Genomic DNA, 16093 nt, shown 5'->3' with positions numbered 1-16093 from the left:
GAGTGCGGCCCCAGGGCAGTGTAGTGGATGGTGGGAGTGATGGTGGTGAGAGTCCCAATACCGGTAGTGGCGGAGGAGCGAAAAAGCACACAGACAACGTACTGCAGTCCAGGGTCTTTACTCACGGTTAATATCCAAGTCACTTCAGCTGGCAATGACTGCCCAGCCGTGCTGCGTCCACCAGGTGAGGGGCTCGGTCAACATCCAGGCAGCTCAGGAGTATGGCTCAGGACCCCCTTCAATCTTTCCTCTGGCCTGCCTCACCAGTGACCCACTTTTGTCCAGCTACCGCGGACTTGTGCGTGGGCCCCGTCCTTCGCTGTCCTATATGGTGCCTTCCTAGCAGGTTTGATGAGGTGTCGCACCAATGAATGATCACGACGTCCGGTTTTTGGCTGAGGGTAGTTTCTCCTCCACCAACTTGGGATCCGGCACCCTTAATCTGCCTGACCCTTCACCCTGTATTCTCGTGGGTTCTTAGGGTCCCTTCTACCTTCTTGTTCCTGAGCCCTTCTGTTTCTCTGTCTCCTCCTTCTTTCCTGTTCCTTCTTCTCCTCCCTTCTCGTGGAGCTGGGCTGAGGTGACACCACAGCTCCCCTTCACCTCCTCCTCGGCCTCTCACAAGGCCCTCCTGGAGTAAAGCTCCTACAGAGCCTCTATTCCCTGTCTTCTCCTCTCTGGACAGAACCCAGATCTAAGATGGTGCCCACCTTTTATACCTCCCTCTGACCATGAGCCCAGGTGACCAGCAACCAATGGGCTCCTTCCTACGCTCAGGAACCAACCCCTATCTGCGCCTACAGCACTGGGTATTCCACCCCGCTCCCCACTCCAGACAGGGACATAGTCAGTCGTGCCTGCACTTCTGTCTAGTGGGAGCACCGTTGAGCTGTCCCTCGGAAATGGGGTGTGTGTGCTGTATGCAGCTAACTGAGCCCTGGTCCATACTCCATCCTTACCCGGGAGTGGAATATCACACCTCTGGCAGAGGTGCAATACCCCTGTAGCGGCCGAACCCTCGGGGCGCTACATTCCCCCCTGGTAAATCACAGCACGTCCTCGGGCTGGAAACGAGCAAAAACAGTTAATTACAGGACATGCAAAAACTTTTTAAAACTTTTCACATTTAGAAACGGACGACACAGTTCAGTTCCCTTTATGGGACACACTTTTCACTAGGCATTATAAAAAAAAAAAAAAAAAACATTTTCAATACTTCCGGAACTCTTTTGTATAAAACTTCTTATAAAACTCTTGCATTATCACCTAGCAGCATATAAAACTTTCTCATATCAAACATTTTTAAGTAAAGCACATTCTTGGATTCTTGGGTTCTTGGGTCATGGCCGCGGTACAACTTGCGACCAGGTGTTCTTTCTTCTTAAAGGTGCAACAGTCCAGTAAACTTGTCTTGAGGTAGACGTTGCAGTCTTTTTATAAAACCAGTAGGGGGCGCTTTAGGAAGCGCAACTATATACAAGGGATTGGCCGTTCCCAGTCCTCGGCCGGTTGAAAAGGGGGGATGGCTGCTCACAGTCCTCAGCCTGTTAAAGGGAAGAGGGATGGCTGCTCTCAGTCCTCAGCCTGTTACCTAGGGGATAGGGCAACAGTCAAACAGTCCTATATCAGTCCCAGCGGGGACCACACTCAATTTGAAACAGTCCCAAACAGTTCCTTTGTACCCTGACGGGTAACTATTTACACTGGTATGCTACTGTTTACTGGTAGCGATACCCTCCAGCCGCTCCTTGCTCCTCATAATCTTCAGGCCCGTCCGGGCCCTCTCGGTACTCGGGGTCCGAGTGGTACTGCTCCTCCTCTTCCACTACTCTGCGGACGTGGAGGGTGTACCATCCCTTCACGCCTTGGTGTCGGGTGTAAGACACCACATCCCCTGGATATAGATCCCGCCCTCGATGACCTTCTGGCAGGTGGCTTTCTACATCCCTCCGGGTCACAAATACGTCACTGATGGTGTCCGGATCTCCGATGAAACCCCAGCCATGCTCCATCTGAAATTTCACGACAGTCCCGGTGACTCGGGGACCGCGGGCAGTTCGGGGATCTCGCCGGGCCTTCATTTTCTGCTCCGCACTTCGGGCCTGCAACTTCTCCTGTTTCACGCGCCGCTCTCACTGCTCCCTCTCGAACATCTCTAGCTGTTGGCGGCAGGCCTCCCGTCGGCTGGCTGCGTTCGCCCGTGTTTCTTGCGTGAACCCCATCAAGTCCTCTCGGGTCAGATCCCACTCGTACTGAGCATCCTCCAACGGAAGCTGGGAGACTTCCAGAGGCTCCGGAGCGGGTATGAGGGGCTCAGATGGTACTCCAGCCTCTGCGGACGGGCTTCTCCGAAGGCGGGGGTTAACATACTCGGGGGGCCAGATGAAAGGAAGCCCATCCGGACCAGTATGTTGGGCGAAAAGATCTGCGCCCAGAGGTGGTACTGCAGAGGCAGGGGGCGCGAGGGGGTTGGCGGCGCCCGGGGGTACTCGGCCTTGCGACCAGGCCCGCTGTGGTCGTTTCCTGGTTGCACCCGGGGATGGCACAGCGGAAGCAGGGGGCTCTGGCGGGGCAGCGGCGCCCGGGGGCGCTAGGCCTTGCGACCAGGCCTGCGATGGTGGTCTCTTGATCATGCCCGGGGTCAGAGGGCACGGCGTGGGGCGGGGCTCGCTGGCGGCGTCGACGGCCTGGGAACCGGTTGGTAGCGGTGGAGGCACGGTGTCGATGGCGGGTTCAGGTACGTTGGGCTCCGCAACAGGGTGCAAGGGCAAGTCGGCGGCCCCAGGGCTTGGGGTAAGGGCGTCTCCGTTACCTGCCTCTGCTGTCGCGGCCTCCTCCGCGGCGGCGTCCTCGGCCTCCGCTCTGTTCTCACTGCCCTCGGAGGCAGGCGTGCTGCTGGGTGCCGGCGGCGCCTCCTGCTGCGGGACCACGGCCCGCCGGGCCATCTCCTCCTTCCACCCGGCAATCACGTCCCGCTGCGCCCAGACCATCCTCCGGTCCAGCTCCTCCAGCGCAGCGCGCACATACTCGGGGTCTTCCTTGGGGAGGTGTTCTAGCAGCTCCGTGAAGCTGCATGGTGGTTCGGCCTGCAGAAGGCCCCTCGCCAAGGTGTTGCAGCTGGCTCCTCTCTCCATCTCCGGGTGTGGTCTGGCCAGACTGATCCAGACCGCCCCCTGCCCCACAGTTTTCTTCTCTTTCCGCCCCCATGGGGGGTGGTCCTGGGGCATTCTGCTGACAATAACTCTCAGGGGCAGCCCCCCCACGTTGAAGGACATTTCCACAGCCGTACTCATGGCTGTTGGGGGCGGGCTCTTTCTTTGGCGCCATTCTGGGACCTGGCCCACGATGGGAGGCGGCCTCCTGTGGTCTTTTGGCGAGCACATTATGGCGCTCGTTCTTCTGGGGCGGGCGCCATCTTTAGTACAGTGAAACAGTCTCTTTTCAGGCGCGCAGTACCCGTTGTTAGCGGGCACGAAATCCTGCCGACTACGCCAAAGCTGACTCGCCCCCTGGGCCGTGGGGCACTCGGAACCGGGCAATAGGGAGACGATGGGGGCAGTAGTGGCGACCCGGTCCCGTGGCTCAGGGTGGTCAGACCAGTGGCAGTCTTTTAGATGTTTTAAGAGATGTCCGACAACGCCACCCGTGGATTGCGGTTATTAGGAACCGCCGCTGCAGGGCAGACCGCTGGGGCTGATGATGTATGCAGCTGGGATGGTGTGACTCCCCACAGGAAGAGTGCGGCCCCAGGGCAGTGTAGTGGATGGTGGGAGTGATGGTGGTGAGAGTCCCAGTACCGGTAGTGCCGGAGGAGCGAAAAAGCACACAGACAACATACTGCAGTCCAGGGTCTTTACTCACGGTTAATATCCAAGTCACTTCAGCTGGCAATGACAGCCCGAGCCGTGCTGCGTCCACCAGGTGAGGGGCTCGGTCAACTCACAGGCAGCTCAGGAGTATGGCTCAGGACCTCCTTCAATCTTTCCTCTGGCCTGCCTCACCAGTGACGCACTGTTGTCCAGCTACCGCGGACTTGTGCGTGAGCCCCGTCCTCCGCTGTCCTATATGGTGCCTTCCTAGCAGGTTTGATGAGGTGTCGCACCAATGAATGATCACGACGTCCGGTTTTTGGCTGAGGGTAGTTTCTCCTCCACCAACTTGGGATCCGGCACCCTTAATCTGCCTGACCCTTCACCCTGTATTCTCGTGGGTTCTTAGGGTCCCTTCTACCTTCTTGTTCCTGAGCCCTTCTGTTTCTCTGTCTCCTCCTTCTTTCCTGTTCCTTCTTCTCCTCCCTTCTCGTGGAGCTGGGCTGAGGTGACACCACAGCTCCCCTTCACCTCCTCCTCGGCCTCTCACTAGGCCCTCCTGGAGTAGAGCTCCTACAGAGCCTCTACTCCCTGTCTTCTCCTCTCTGGACAGAACCCAGATCTAAGATGGTGCCCACCTTTTATACCTCCCTCTGACCATGAGCCCAGGTGACCAGCAACCAATGGGCTCCTTCCTACGCTCAGGAACCAACCCCTATCTGCCCCTACAGCACTGGGTATTCCACCCCCCTCCCCACTCCAGACAGGGACATAGTCGGTCGTGCCGGCACTTCTGTCTAGTGGGAGCACCGTTGAGCTGTCCCTCGGAAATGGGGTGTGTGTGCTGTATGCAGCTAACTGAGCCCTGGTCCATACTCCATCCTTACCCGGGAGTGGAATATCACACCTCTGGCAGAGGTGCAATACCCCTGTAGCGGCCGAACCCTCGGGGCGCTACAATACAAAACTAGTATAGATTTTTTTTTCTTTTAAGTGGATGAAGCAAATATTCCACTGACACTTAAAAAATCTAGTAGAAAGTCTTTCCAAAAGAGTGGAAGAGGTGATATCTGTAAAGTTGAGATCAAGATCAACTCCATATTAATGCCTGTGGCTCTACAATGGAAGGCAATAAAATTATATAATGTGTAGACGTCCCAATACTTTTGTCCATATAGTGTATGTTCTGAATGGAGATTACTGCACCAAACCCTACACTCTGCACTTGTCACGTGTTGCGGGTCAGTAGGCATGGGCGAGGTACCCCGGCACTTTACATGAAGGTGGAGGTCCTGGCTGGGTGTGTAGACTTGTGCTGTGGAGGCGCTACACCCTTGCAGGCCGCATGTTACCGATGGCACTGATTGGCCAGGACCAGATGTTAAAAAGTTCAATGAGGGAGACCACCCGTCAAAAATAAACTTTTTACTCCACGATAACTTGGGAGGGAAATATACAAGACACACTGGACACATATCTTGATAAACATTTCCTTTACAATACGGAGCGCTTTCCAGACACAGTATCAATCCTTTCTTCTTCGCTCTCTTATCCTCTATCTCCCACGTTCCTTTACACTTCACCACAGCCCAATACTACAGTCTAGTTAATGAGAGTCCTATTCTCAACCCATGGTTCTGCATCGTCTTTCCACCCTAGGGAACTACATATCCAGTATGACGGGTACTTATCTCTTCTGTCTCTGATGATCTGGAACTCCAGCCCGGGGCACTCTCTTCGTCTTACGTATTCTGTATTCTACATTTTTGATGTGGTTTGTTAAATCATGGTGGCTCAGTGGTTAGCACTGTTACTTTTCAGCTCTGGAGTCCTGTTTTCAAATCCCACCAAGGACAACATCTGCAAGGAGTTTGTATGTTCTCGTGTTTGCGTGGGTTTCCTCCGGGTTCTCCGGTTTCTTCCCACACTCCAAAGACATACTGATAGGGAATGTAGATTGTGAGCCCCAATGGGGACAGAGCTGATAATGTCTGTAAAGCTCTGTGGAATTAATGGCGCTGTATAAATGAGTAAAATAAATAAATACCAACATTGTTAAAACAGTACACATTACACACTATAACAAGACACATTTTCTTCCAGGGGGAACTTGGGCAGTATGTCCGTTTCCTTACATACTACGTGTTCTTGATCATATGGACTAGGAGTCTACAGACCTGGCTTCTTGTGTCTATTATAAAATCTGACTGTGTATTAATCATCAGACACTGTAATACTTGTCTCAACCACAAGATGGCACTCACCTATGAACACTAATTTGTTAATAAATGATCCTATTGGTGAAGTTGTCTCCCATCCCAGCATTCTACACTTATACTTCAGAATGAAGGCTTGTTGATCAGGTAGATTCCCCATATTAATGCCCTTTACCATTCGGTAAAATGACGTGCTTTACATATACAGTGTTGGAGTGTTCAATCTGTGGACAATCTCGCCTGATGCTCCAACAACAGTCAGCCATCATAATGATTTATTAAAGTTTTCCAATGTGTACGTGAAAAATATTGTTTGTCTGTAATTTTTTGATATGATGTCCAGACAAAATAAAAAGTCAAGTTGGCAACCCTGCTCCGTAGCCCCATAACGATGAATAGAGCAGCACTTGGACATATGTACCCCGGCTATATTCTAAGCAGGATAAAAAGTCAAAAAGTCCACCATCCTGCCCCTCGTGGGGGTCCCTGCGGTCAGACCTTCACCGACCCATAAGTTATCCCCTATCTAAAGGAAAGGGAATGACTTATTTTCTTTGGACAATACCTTTAAGTGGGTTGTACACTGCATACTTTGATGGCACTGATTTGTTGTGACTGCTGCAGCCAAACAATGGCAGATCAATTTCTGGGAACAGCAGTGCAGACACCGCTGCGGAAGGTGAATATACACTGTATTCATCTTCTATGGGGCCCTGAATTCACCAGGCTGGGGATGTCCAGCACAGTTTCAAGAAAAAGAGGGCTCAAATTAGATAATGAATTAATCACAAATAAAAGTCACTTACCAAAACCCTTTTCACACTAGAAAAAAAACAATGATGAATCGCTCCTTAGTACCTGTCGCCACACTCAGCTCGTCCTGTACAGTAACATTATACATGGGAGACATATTATGGAAAATTGTGCAAAAATAAAAAACGGCAGCAAAATTATTTCTATATAAAGTTACAATTGATGGAATTCAATGAGATAAAAAAAATGAGATAAAATGTGAACAAAAAAAATTAGAGTCCAAAAAATGTCCCGATCCCAAATATAGAAATTGATATAAACATGAAGTAAACACAGGAGAGATAGATGCACATACACACGGCAGCCGTCAGCGTACACAGCCACATATATACACATGCACATATACACACAGCCGTCAGCGCACACAGCCACATATACACACAGCCACATATATACACATTCACATATACACACAGCCATCAGCGCACACAGCCACATATACACACAGCCATCAGCGCACACAGCCACATATACACACAGCCACATACACACAGCCGTCAGCGCACACAGCCACATATATACACAGCCACATATATACACATTCACATATACACACAGCCATCAGCGCACACAGCCACATATACACACAGCCACATACACACACAGCCATCAGCGCACACAGCCACATATACACACAGCCACATACAAACAGCCGTCAGCGCACACAGCCACATATATACACAGCCACATATATACACATTCACATATACACACAGCCATCAGCGCACACAGCCACATATACACACAGCCACATACACACACAGCCACATACACACACAGCCATCAGCGCGCACAGTCACATATACACACAGCCACATATATACACATTCACATACACACAGCTGTCAGCGCACACAGCCACATATACACACAGCCATCAGCGCACACAGCCACATATACACACATCCGGCTGCGCACACAGTCACATATACACACAGCCACATATATAAACATTCACATAAACACAGCTGTCAGCGCACACAGCCACATATACACACAGCCACATACACACACAGCCGTCAGCGCACACAGTCACATATAAACACAGCCACATATATACACATTCACATATACACACAGCCGTCAGCGCACACAGCCACATATACACACAGCCGTCAGCGCACATAGTCACATATACACACAGCCACATATATACACATTCACATATACACACAGCCGTCAGCACACACAGCCACATATACACACATTCACATACACACACAGCCATCAGCACGCACAGTCACATATACACACAGCCACATATACACACAGTCACATATACACACAGCTACATATATACACATTCACATATACACACAGCCGTCAGCGCACACAGCCACATATACACACAGCCACATATACACACATTCACATACACACACAGCCATCAGCACGCACAGTCACATATACACACAGCCACATATACACACAGTCACATATACACACAGCTACATATATACACATTCACATATACACACAGCCGTCAGCGCACACAGCCACATATACACACAGTCACATATACACACAGCCACATATATACACATTCACATATATACACAGCTGTCAGCGCACACAGCCGCATATACACACAGCCGTCAGCGCATAAAGCGACATATACACACAGCCACATACACACAGCCATCAGCGCACACAGCCACATAAACACACAGCAGTCAGCGCACACAGCCACATATACACACAGCTGTCAGCGCACACAGCCACATAGCGTTGAAACCAGAAGTTTACATACACTATATAAAAAGACACATATGCATGTTTTTCTCAATATCTGACAAGAAATCAGAATAAACCTTTCCTGTTTTAGGTCAATTAGGATTACCATAATTATTAATATTTGCCAAATGACAGAATAATGAGAGAGAATGTTTTAAGGCATTTTTATTACTTACTGCAAAGTCAAAAGTTTACATACATTTCATTAGTATTTGGTGCCATTGCCCTTAAACTGAATGACTTAGGTCAAACATTTGGGATATCCTTCCACAAACTTTTCACAACAGTTGGTCGGAATTTGGGCCCATTCCTCCTGACAAAACTGGTGTAACTGATCCAGGTTTGTAGGTCGCCTTGCTCGCACCTGCCTTTTCAGCTTTGCCCATAAATTTTCAATAGGATTGAGATCAGGGCTTTGTGATGGCCACTCCAAAACATTGACTTTGTTATCCTTAAGCCACTTTGTTACCATTTCGGCAGTATGCTTCGGGTCATTGTCCATTTGGAAGACCCATTTCCACCCAAGCTTTAACTTCCTGGCTGATGTTTTGAGATGTTTCTTCAGTGTTGCCACATAATCTTCTTTTCTCACAATGCCATTTATTTTGTGAAGTGCACCAGTCCCTCCTGCAGCAAACCAACCCCACAACATGATGCTGCCACCCCCGTGTTTCACAGTAGGGATGATGTTCTTAGGCTTCAAAGCTTCTCCCTTTTTCGTCCAAACGTAACAATAGTCATTATGCCCAATTTTCGCTTCTTCAGACCACAGGGCATGTCTCCAAAAATTAAAGTCTTTGTTCCTGTGTGAATCTGGCTTTTTTATGTTTCTTTTGGAGTAATGGCTTCTTTCTGGCAGAGTGGCCTTTCAGCCCATGCTGATACAGTACTCGTTTCACTGTGATTTTTGACACAATCTTACCAGCTTCCGCCATCATCTTCACAAAGTCTTTTGCTTCTGTCCTTGGGTTGATATGCACATGTCGGACCAAAGCACGTTCATCTCTGGGACACAGAACCCGTCTACTTCCTGAGCGGTCTGATGACTGGACATTCCCATCTTGTTTGTACTGGCATATAATTTTTTGTACAGATGACCGATGCACCTTCAGGTATCTTGAAATTGTACCCAAGGATGAGCCAGACTTGTGCAAGTCCACAATTCTCTTCCTCATATATTGGCTAATTTCTTTAGACTTTCCCATGATGCTACACAAAGAAGCAGTGTGTTTCAGGTGTGCATTAAAATACATCCACAGGTGTGTCTCTAATTAACTCATATGTTGCCAAAAAATCAGAAGCTTCCAAACACATGACATCATCATATGGGCAGTCCAGATTTGTTTACAGACATAGCAATCTTAGTGTATATAAACTTTTGACGTTGCAGTAAGTAATAAAAATGCCTTAAAACATTCTCTCTCTCTCTCATTATTCTGGCATTTGGCAAATATTAAAAATGATGGTAATCCTAATTGACCTAAAACGGGAAAGATTTATTCTGATTTCATGTCAGATATTGAGAAAAACATGCATACAGTGCCTACAAGTAGTATTCAACCCCCTGCAGATTTAGCTGGTTTGATAAGATGCAAATAAGTTAGAGCCTTCAAACTGCAAACGAGAGTAGGTTTTATGAACAGAAGCATAAATCTTACAAACCAAAAAGTTATGTTGCTCAGTTGAATTTTATTAAATTTTAAACATAAAAGTGTGGGTCAATTATTATTCAACCCCTATGTTAAATATTTTGTGGAATAACCCTTGTTTGCAATTACAGCTAATAATCGTCTTTTATAAGACCTGATCAGGCCGGCACAGGTCTGTGGAGTTATCTTGGCCCACTCCTCCATGCAGATCTTCTCCAAGTTATCTAGGTTCTTTGGGTGTCTCATGTGGACTTTATTCTTGAGCTCCTTCCACAAGTTTTCAATTTGGTTAAGGTCAGGAGACTGACGGCCACTCCAACACCTTGACTTTTTCCCTCTTGAACCAGGCCTTGGTTTTCTTGGCTGTGTGCTTTAGGTCGTTGTCTTGTTGGAAGATGAAATTACGACCCATCTTAAGATCCTTGATGGAGGAGCGGAGGTTCTTGGCCAAAATCTTCAGGTAGGCCGTGCTATCCATCTTCCCATGGATGCGGACCAGATGGCCAGGCCCCTTGGCAGAGAAACAGCCCCACAGCATGATGCTGCCACCACCATGCTTGACTGTAGGGATGGTATTCTTGGGGTCGTATGCAGTGCCATCCAGTCTCCAAACGCCACGTGTGTGGTTGGCACCAAAGATCTCGATCTTGGTCTCATCAGACCATAGAACCTTGAACCAGTCTGTCTCAGAGTCCTCCAAGTGATCATGAGCAAACTGTAGACGAGCCTTGACATGACGCTTTGAAAGTAAAGGTACCTTACGGGCTCGTCTGGAACGGAGACCATTGCGGTGGAGTACGTTACTTATGGTATTGACTGAAACCAATGTCCCCACTGCCATGAGATCTTCCCGGAGCTCCTTCCTTGATGTCCTTGGGTTAGCCTTGACTCTTCGGACAAGCCTGGCCTCGGCACGGGAGGACACTTTCAAAGGCTGTCCTGGCCGTGGAAGGCTAACAGTAGTTCCATAAGCCTTCCACTTACGGATGATGCTCCCAACAGTGGAGACAGGTAGGCCCAACTCCTTGGAAAGGGTTTTGTACCCCTTGCCAGCCTTGTGACTCTCCACGATCTTGTCTCTGATGGCCTTGGAATGCTCCTTTGTCTTTCCCATGTTGACCATGTCTGAGTGCTGTTCACAAGTTTGGGGAGGGTCTTAAATAGTCAGAAAAGGCTGGCAAAAGAGATCTTTAATCCACACATGTGAAGCTCATTATTCTTGGTGCCTGAACTACTTCTTAATACTTTAGGGGGACCAAACAGAATTCTTGTGGTTTGAGGGGTTGAATAATAAATGACACTCTGAATTAACTTTTTACGTTTAAAAAAAAAAAAAAAAAAAAAATTTGCTGCAGTGCATTTCCCACTTCCAGGCTGATCTACAGTACAAATGTCACAATGCCAAGTTAATTCCGCATGTGTCAACCAGCTAAATCTGCAGGGGGTTGAATACTACTTGTAGGCACTGTATGTCTTTTTATATAGTGTATGTAAACTTATATATATATATATATATATATATATATATATATATATACACATACAATACAGACCAAAAGTTTGGATACACCTTCTCATTTAAAGATTTTTCTTTATTTTCATGACTATGAAAATTGTACATTCACACTGAAGGCATCAAAACTATGAATTAACACATGTGGAATTATATACTTAAGAAAAAAGTGTGAAACAACTGAAAATATGTCTTATATTCTAGGTTCTTCAAAGTAGCCACCTTTTGCTTTGATGACTGCTTTGCACACTCTTGGCATTCTCTTGATGAGCTTCGAGAGGTAGTCACCGGAAATGGTCTTCCAACAATCTTGAAGGAGTTCCCAGAGATGCTTAGCACTTGTTGGCCCTTTTGCCTTCACTCTGCGGTCCAGCTCACCCTAAACCATCTCGATTGGGTTTAGGTCTGGTGACTGTGGAGGCCAGGTCATCTGGCGTAGCACCCCATCACTATCCTTCTTGGTCAAATAGCCCTTACACAGCCTGGAGGTGTGTTTGGGGTCATTGTCCTGTTGAAAAATAAATGATGGTCCAACTAAACGCAAACCGGATGGAATAGCATGCCACTGCAAGATGCTGTGGTAGCCATGCTGGTTCAGTATGCCTTCAATTTTGAATAAATCCCCAACAGTGTCTCCAGCAAAGCACCCCCACACCATCACACCTCGTCCTCCATGCTTCATGGTGGCAACCAGGCAAGTAGAGTCCATCCGTTCACCTTTTCTGCGTCGCACAAAGACACGGTGGTTGGAACCAAAGATCTCAAATTTGGACTCATCAGACCAAAGCACAGATTTCCACTGGTCTAATGTCCATTCCTTGTGTTCTTTAGCCCAAACAAGTCTCTTCTGCTTGTTGCCTCTCCTTAGCAGTGGTTTCCTAGCAGCTATTTTACCATGAAGGCCTGCTGCACAAAGTCTCCTCTTAACAGTTGTTGTAGAGATGTGTCTGCTGCTAGAACTCTGTGTGGCATTGACCAGGTCTCTAATCTGAGCTGCTGTTAACCTGCGATTTCTGAGGCTGGTGACTCGGATAAACTTATCCTCAGAAGCAGAGGTGACTTTTGGTCTTCCTTTCCTGGGGCGGTCCTCATGTGAGCCAGTTTCTTTGTAGCGCTTGATGAATTTTTGCAACTGCACTTGGGGACACTTTCAAAGTTTTCCCAATTTTTCGCACTGACTGACCTTCATTTCTTAAAGTAATGATGGCCACTCATTTTTCTTTACTTAGCTGCTTTTTTCTTGCCATAATACAAATTCTAACAGTCTATTCAGTAGGACTATCAGCTGTGTATCCACCTGACTTCTGTACAACACAACTGATGGTCCCAACCCCATTTATAAGGCAAGAAATCCCACTTATTAAACCTGACAGGGCACACCTGTGAAGTGAAAACCATTTCCGGTGACTACCTCTTGAAGCTCATCAAGAGAATGCCAAGAGTGTGCAAAGCAGTCATCAAAGAAAAGGTGGCTACTTTGAAGAACCTAGAATATAAGACATATTTTCAGTTGTTTCACACTTTTTTGTTAAGTATATAATTCCACATGTGTTAATTCATAGTTTTGATGCCTTCAGCGTGAATGTACAATTTTCATAGTCATGAAAATACAGAAAAATCTTTAAATGAGAAGGTGTGTCCAAACTTGTGGTCTATACTATAATATATATATATATATATATATATATATATATATATATATATATATATATATATATATATACATATACATATACATATACAGTCATATGAAAAAGTTTGGGCACCCCTATTAATCTCCCATTGTAAAGAGGAATGGTCAAAAATACAGGATTTCCAGGATCCAGGAAATCATTAAAAGCTACAGGAAGCGACTAGAGGCTGTTATTTTTGCAAAAGGAGGATCTACTAAATATTAATGTCACTTTTCTGGTGAGGTGCCCATACTTATGCACCTGTCAAATTTTGTTTGAATGCAGATTGCACATTTTCTGTTAGTACAATAACCCTCATTTCAAGGCAGAAACATTACTGTGTCCAATAGTTATTACATATATCAAACTGAAATAGCTGTTGCAAAAACACCAATTTTTATAAAACATTAAGCTTAAGATTAATAGGGGTGCCCAAACTTTTTCATATAACTGTATATATACACACATACACACACACACAGCCACATACATACAGGCGTCAGCGCACACAGCCGCATACACACGGCCATCAGAGCACAGAGCCACATGTACACAGAGCTGTAAGCGCACACAGCCAGCCACATATATGCACGGGCAGCCGTCAGTGTACACAACCACATATATACACAGCCTCCCGTGCAGATTGACACATACATACAAGGGCAGCCGTCAGTGTACACAGTCACATACATACACAGCCGTCAGTGCACACAGTCACATACATACACAGCCGTCAGTGCACACAGTCACATACATACACAGCCGTCAGTGTACACAGTCACACACATACACAGCCGTCAGTGTACACAGTCACATACATACACAGCCGTCAGTGTACACAGTCTCATACATACACAGCCGTCAGTGTACACAGTCTCATACATACACAGCCGTCAGTGCACACAGTCACATACATACACAGCCGTCAGTGCACACAGTCACATACATACACAGCCGTCAGTGCACACATTCACATACATACACAGCCGTCAGTGCACACATTCACATACATACACAGCCGTCAGTGCACACAGTCACATACATACACAGCCGTCAGTGCACAAAGTCTCATACATACACAGCCGTCAGTGCACACAGTCTCATACATACACAGCCGTCAGTGCACACAGTCTCATACATACACAGCCGTCAGTGCACACTGTCTCATACATACACAGCCGTCAGTGCACACAGTCACATACATACACAGCCGTCAGTGCACACAGTCACATACATACACAGCCGTCAGTGCACACAGTCACATACATACACAGCCGTCAGTGCACACAGTCACATACATACACAGCCGTCAGTGCACACAGTCACATACATACACAGCCGTCAGTGCACACAGTCACATACATACACAGCCGTCAGTGCACACAGTCACATACATACACAGCCGTCAGTGCACACAGTCTCATACATACACAGCCGTCCGTGCACACAGTCACATACATACACAGCCGTCCGTGCACACAGTCACATACATACACAGCCGTCCGTGCACACAGTCACATACATACACAGCCGTCCGTGCACACAGTCACATACATACACAGCCGTCCGTGCACACAGTCACATACATACACAGCCGTCAGTGCACACAGTCACATACATACACAGCCGTCAGTGCACACAGTCACATACATACACAGCCGTCAGTGCACACAGTCACATACATACACAGCCGTCAGTGCAGTCACATACATACACAGCCGTCAGTGCACACAGTCACATACATACACAGCCGTCAGTGCACACAGTCACATACATACACAGCCGTCAGTGCACACAGTCACATACATACACAGCCGTCAGTGCACACAGTCACATACATACACAGCCGTCAGTGCACACAGTCTCATACATACACAGCCGTCAGTGCACACAGTCACATACATACACAGCCGTCAGTGCACAGTCACATACATACACAGCCGTCAGTGCACACAGTCACATACATACACAGCCGTCAGTGCACACAGTCACATACATACACAGCCGTCAGTGCACACAGTCACATACATACACAGCCGTCAGTGCACACAGTCACATACATACACAGCCGTCAGTGCACACAGTCACATACATACACAGCCGTCAGTGCACACAGTCACATACATACACAGCCGTCCGTGCACACAGTCACATACATACACAGCCGTCCGTGCACACAGTCACATACATACACAGCCGTCAGTGCACACAGTCACATACATACACAGCCGTCAGTGCACACAGTCACATACATACACAGCCGTCAGTGCACACAGTCACATACATACACAGCCGTCAGTGCACACAGTCACATACATACACAGCCGTCAGTGCACACAGTCACATACATACACAGCCGTCAGTGCACACAGTCACATACATACACAGCCGTCAGTGCACACAGTCACATACATACACAGCCGTCAGTGCACACAGTCACATACATACACAGCCGTCAGTGCACACAGTCACATACATACACAGCCGTCAGTGCACACAGTCACATACATACACAGCCTTCCTCGTCGCCCCTGACACTTAATGACAGAACAGTCTAAAATCTATTAATGACAACCAACCAGCTCAGCCAATCACCGGAGGCCGAGTACCACGTCATCGCTTCCGGAGACAGAGTGTTGACGGATACAGAGTCTATCCAATCAGCAGCCGACCATGGGCAAACAGC

This window comes from Phyllobates terribilis, unplaced genomic scaffold (assembly GCF_046119375.1).
Source record: "Phyllobates terribilis strain yellow unplaced genomic scaffold, ASM4611937v1 Scaffold_2__4_contigs__length_985480577, whole genome shotgun sequence".
Classification (NCBI taxonomy): Eukaryota; Metazoa; Chordata; class Amphibia; order Anura; family Dendrobatidae; genus Phyllobates; species Phyllobates terribilis.
The sequence above is the reverse complement of the archived record's forward strand: the minus strand, read 5'-3'. Positions refer to the sequence as shown.